Source organism: Electrona antarctica, assembly GCF_951216825.1.
Source record: "Electrona antarctica genome assembly, chromosome: 4".
Taxonomy (NCBI): domain Eukaryota; kingdom Metazoa; phylum Chordata; class Actinopteri; order Myctophiformes; family Myctophidae; genus Electrona; species Electrona antarctica.
The window spans coordinates 2,419,103-2,425,435 of record NC_136809.1 but is presented as its reverse complement, the minus strand read 5'-3'; positions in this window follow the sequence as shown (position 1 = coordinate 2,425,435).

Genomic DNA, 6,333 nt, shown 5'->3' with positions numbered 1-6,333 from the left:
CACTTAGGATAGGCATGTAAACATGTTCTAGATAGGGGTGAAACAACCGCTTGCAAAGCTTTTGAAGTCAGCGGTCAGCCTAGCCCATCTCGGGACCCCCGGTTGAGCTCTTTTCATCGCTAACCCGTAGGGTCCCTAGCCATCGTTCTCAAGCTATATGGTAATTATGGATTACAGACAGACTTACCGTCGCAAACGCTTGTGCTGCGCTGTTTGTGTGATAGTGATATGTTCCAAAAGAAGCATATATCGGCTATAGGAGACAACGGAAACCTCAACGAATTTTCCTTTGGCGCAGAAGCCGTTAAGTATTTTTAATCTTTGCTTGACCGTTTTGGCAGCTCTGAAATTCTCTCTTCCTTCCTTCCTTGACTTCCCTATTGACATCCCATTGTACCGCCTCCAGCGCCAGGTTGGCTAGCTGCGACAGAGCAGATCAGAGGCAGGAACGTAGGGACGCGCAGCGTCAAAGGAAAATTCGTTGAGGTTTCCGTTGTCTCCTATAGCCGATATATGCTTCTTTTGGAACATATCACTATCACACAAACAGCGCAGCACAAGCGTTTGCGACGGTAAGTCTGTCTGTTGAATATGATTAATATTATATATCATTTTTCCTACCATTGCTGTCATGGCCGTTCTTTTATGGCAAAATAAATGGTTATGGCAAAACTAACTTAAATAATAATCACTATTATGGGTCCATAAAACATTGATTCAGCTCTTTTGAATGCATTAATTGCATACACTATTTGGTGATATATTTTCTGCCTATTCGGGCCGAAACCGAATAGGCCGAAAATGCATTTTTAGCCATTTTCTGCCGAATATTTTCTGAATATCACTAATTTAAAGAAAGCCAACTCTTGTTGTGACAAATCATGACAACAAACACAATGTTTTGGGATGATCAAATAATTAGTAAGAAGAAAAACAAAACAAAAAGTGTTGTACTCTTTTTTTTCTTTCTTCTTTCTAATCATTTGAATTCCATCCGGATTTCGGACCAGTTCATCATACATTGTGGCAGAGACCACAGTGGACTTAGAAGGCCTGGGGGGGACAGGGGCTTTAACCCTGGTGCTATTGAGTCGTGACATCATTAATCTTGTCGTTTGCTTTAGTGCATCTGAGGGCGCAACTCCTTCAGTCACCCTTTTCTTGTCAGGGGATGTCCCTTAGCCTTTGACCTTTCCGGGCCTCACTACAAGGCAGCAGGCTCGTAACCCTGATGGGGGAGGTGTACGGGTGATGCACCTTGCCCAAGGGTGACCCGGAACTATGCAGGGCTGGGGGCGTTCATCTCCCTGAGGCTTATACGAGCCCGCATACCCATTGCACTGCATTTAGGGTTAGGGAATAGATATAAGGGTCAGTAGTGGGGCGAGTCAGACCAATAGATATGAGGTCAGTAATGGGGCGAGTCAGACCAATAGATATGGGGTCAGTAATGGGGCGAGTCAGACCAATAGATATGAGGTCAGTAGTGGGGCGAGTCAGACCAATAGATATGAGGTCATAATGGGGCGAGTCAGACCAATAGATATGGGGTCAGTAATGGGGCGAGTCAGACCAATAGATATGAGGTCAGTAATGGGGCGAGTCAGACCAATAGATATGGGGTCAGTAATGGGGCGAGTCAGACCAATAGATATGAGGTCGGTAATGGGGCGAGTCAGACCAATAAATATGACGTCGGTAATGGGGCGAGTCAGACCATTAGATATGATGTCAGTAATGGGGCGAGTCAGACCAATAGATATGAGGTCATAATGGGGCGAGTCAGACCAATAGATATGGGGTCAGTAATGGGGCGAGTCAGACCAATAGATATGAGGTCAGTAATGGGGCGAGTCAGACCAATAGATATGAGGTCAGTAATGGGGCGAGTCAGACCAATAGATATGAGGTCAGTAATGGGGCGAGTCAGACCAATAGATATGGGGTCAGTAATGGGACGAGTCAGACCAATAGATATGAGGTCAGTAATGGGGCGAGTCAGACCAATAGATATGGGGTCAGTAATGGGGCGAGTCAGACCAATAGATATGAGGTCAGTAATGGGGCGAGTCAGACCAATAGATATGAGGTAAGTAATGGGGCGAGTCAGAACGCCATGTTGGAAAACCGCGAAAAATGTGCACCCATTTTGCAACCTGGTGATTTAGTGAGCTCGTAGATCAGCTGTTGCACCGGAGCTCGTGTGTGTGTGTGTGTGTGTGTGTGTGTGTGTGTGTGTGTGTGTGTGTGTGTGTGTGTGTGTGTGTGTGTGTGTGTGTGTGTGTGTGTGTCATCCTCCATGGACCACTTTGTTGGATCTGCTGTGTTTTAAATGACTCAACCGAGTCTCTGGCAACCCAGTGGAAGAGAGAGAGACAGAACATGTTAATTAATCAATTACTAATTTAATTTCTCTCCCTTTCTCTCTCCTCGCCTCCACAGAGGAGGTTCCTGATGAACATCAGGAGAGGAGCTCCAGTCTGGTCCAGGAGGAACCTCAACATCAGGAGAGGAGCTCCAGTCTGGTCCAGGAGGAACCTCAACATCAGGAGAGGAGCTCCAGTCTGGTCCAGGAGATCCAGGAGACGAGCTCCAGTCTGGTCCAGGAGGAACCTGAACATCAGGAGAGGAGCTCCAGTCTGGTCCAGGAGATCCAGGAGACGAGCTCCAGTCTGGTCCAGGAGGAACCTGAACATCAGGAGAGGAGCTCCAGTCTGGTCCAGGAGATCCAGGAGACGAGCTCCAGTCTGGTCCAGGAGGAACCTGAACATCAGGAGAGGAGCTCCAGTCTAGTCCAGGAGGAACCTCAACATCAGGAGAGGAGCTCCAGTTTGGTCCAGGAGATCCAGGAGACAAGCTCCAGTCTGGTCCAGGAGGAACCACAACATCAGGAGAGGAGCTCCAGTCTGGTCCAGGAGATCCAGGAGAGGAGCTACAGTCTGGTCCAGGAGATCCAGGAGAGGAGATCCAGTCTGGTCCAGGAGACCCAGGAGACAAGCTCCAGTCTGGTCCAGGAGGAACCACAACATCAGGAAAGGAGCTCCAGTCTGGTCCAGGAAGAACCACAACCTCCACACAGTAAAGACGAACAGGAGGAGCTATTTCAAAGAGCAGAAGAGGCTGGTGGGTCAACGTTGACATTACTAGCAGTGAAAAGTGAAGATGATGATGAAAACAGAGAGACAGAGCCTGTAGCCGGCACCTCAACTGAACACATGAAAACACAAGCTTATATAGAGTACTGGGTACGATCACAACCAACTAGTGATGAGCAGCTCCTCTCTTCACACTGTTCTGAATCTGACACTGAAGACAGTGATGAGTGGGAGGAGACTAGGGAGACACTGAAATCACAAAACACACAACATGTGGGAAGACAGCGCAAGCTGTCCCAGGACCTGGAATCATCCAAACAACCTGACTCCATGAGGAGTCACACAGGAGGACAGCGCAAGCTGTCCCATGACCTGGATTCATCCAAACAACCTGACTCCATGAGGAGTCACAGAGGGAAGAGAGGTTTTAGTTGTACAGAGTGTGGCAGAATGTTTAATCACAAGAGACATCTAACAATGCACATGAGGAACCACACAGGGAAGAAACCTTTTAGCTGTACAGAGTGTGGCAAAATGTTTAATCACAAGGGTCATCTAAAAACACACATGATGATTCATACAGGGAAGAAACCTTGTAGCTGTACAGAGTGTGGCAAAGTGTTTAATCAAAAGGGAACTCTAAAAACACACATGAGGATTCATACAGGGAAGACACCTTTTAGTTGTACAGAGTGTGGCAAAATGTTTAATTGCAAGATAAATCTAACAATGCACATGAGGATTCATACAGGGAAGAAACCTTTTAGCTGTACAGAGTGTGGTAAAGTGTTTAATCGAAAGGAACATCTAAAAACACACATGCTGACTCATACAGGCGAAAAGGCATTTTCTTGTACAGTATGTGGTAAAGGCTTTGTTGAAAAGGCTAAAGTAAAAGTACACATGCGTATTCATACAGGTGAAAAGCCCTTTTTGTATACAGTATGTGGTAAAGGCGTTGTTAGTAAACAGGGTTTAAAATTCCACATGAGGACTTATACAGGTGAAAAGCCATATTCGTGTACAGTATGTGGTACAGGCTTTAGTCATGCAACAAGGCTAAAAACCCACATGACTCATACAGGCAAAACGCCTTTTTCTTGTACAGTATGTGGAAAAGGCTGTCTTAACACAAGTCATCTAAAAACACACATGAGGACTCATACAGGTGAAAAGCCCTATACTTGTACAGTATGTGGTAAAGGCTTTACTAAGACAGGTCATCTAAAATCACACATGAGGACTCATACAGGCGAAAAGCCCTATACTTGTACAGTATGTGGTAAAGGCTTTAGTCAAACGATTGGTCTAAAAATTCACATGATGACTCACACAGGCGAAAAGCCATTTTCTTGTACAGTATGTGGTAAAGGCTGTCTTAACACAAGTCTTCTAAAAAGACACATGCTGACTCACACAGGCGAAAAGCCATTTTCTTGTACAGTATGTGGTCAAGGCTGTCTTAACCCAAGTATTCTAAAAAGACACATGAGGATTCATACAGGTGAAAAGCCCTTTTTGTGTGCAGTATGTGGTACAGGCTTTGTTTGTGCAGGTGATCTAACAAAACACATGACGAGTCACACCGATGAAAAGCCATTTTCTTGTACAGAGTGTGGCAAAATGTTCAAGCGCAAGAATCATCTGAAGAGACACATGGTGATGATGCATGCAGCTGAAACGCCATTTTCTTGTACAGTATGTGGTAAAGGCCGTCTTAACAAAAGTCATCTAAAAACACACATGCTGACTCATACAGGCGGAAAGGCATTTTTGTGTACAGTATGTGGTAAAGGCGTTGTTAGTAAACAGGGTTTAAAATTCCACATGATGATTCATACAGGTGAAAAGCCATATTCTTGTACAGTATGTGGTAAAGGCTTTAGTCAAACGAGAATTCTAAAAACACACATGATGACTCACACAGGCGAAAAGCCATTTTCTTGTACAGTATGTGGAAAAGGCTTTGTTTATGCAGGTCATCTAAAAACACACATGATGACTCACACAGGCGAAAAGCCCTTCTCGTGTACAGTATGTGGTAAAGGCTTTATTCACACAAATAGTCTAAAAACACACATGAGGAGGACGCATACAGGTGAAAACTAAAGACATTTTCTGGTACAGGCTTTACTTGGAAGATGAATCTAAAAGTATACATGAGGACTCATACAGGGGGGAAGCCATCTGTCTAAGTCATATGATCAGTCAGTCTAATCCAAGATGACAATGATGCAAAAAAAAAAAGCTGTCAGTCACAGACTTTTGTCATTCATCGTACAGTCTAGGTCTTGTATTTCTATGTATCCCCTGGTCTAGTTTACATGGTTCTATGTTTGTTTGCTCCAGCTGTGTCTCATTTTGTAATCAACCCTCATGTGTGTTTTAGTCTGTTTTAAGTTGTTCATGTACACCTGTATTCTGTATTAACCCATTTTGGACTGAGGTCGATTAAAAAAACATTTTTTCTGAAAAACCCCATGTTTCAGTGTCAGTGGTTCTGAAAGGGTTAAACCCTATGTTTCTGTGTCAGTGGTTCTGAAAGGGTTAAACCCTATGTTTCTGTGTCAGTGGTGCTCAACCGTTTTCATGTCGAGGTCCCCCAGCATTATCTCTATTGGGACACGGACCCCCCATCTCAAAATATGTAGTTCCAGGAACCCCCCCCAGAAGCAAATATTGTAGTTAAAAATGTTCGCTCTGACATTGTTATAAAATACGCGACTGCTCTTGCGCAAATAACAATAATAACTAGAACTGCACTCTGTCGAGTGCCTACTTGCTTGTTGCACACAAGTAGGCCTACTAGTGCGCAAGCAGAGCGTGCAAGTCTTTCTGAGCTTTGTCTATCCCTCTAGCCTTGAGCCTCGTCTATCAGGGCTTCTTACCCTCTTTAAAGCTCGTTGGCTCCAAGACTCTCCAAGACTCCAAAACTTCAAGTCTTGTCTTGTTGTCCCTATAGCTCTCTAAAACCGACGATCAGGGCAAAAGGGCAATTTCTCAGGTCTTCCTGAGCTTCGTCTATCGGTCTAGCCTGGAGCCTCGTCTATCCCGGCTCTTGTCTTATCTAAAACCGTCAGTAGAGTGCAGTATGTCCAAACTGATCTGGACTCCAAGTCTTGTCTTATTTCCTCTAAAACCGTCAGTAGAGTGCAGTATGTCCAAACTGATCTCTTTGCAGCTATACCTATAATATATATATATATCTTCTTCAAATACCTTTAACATATGTGGAAGA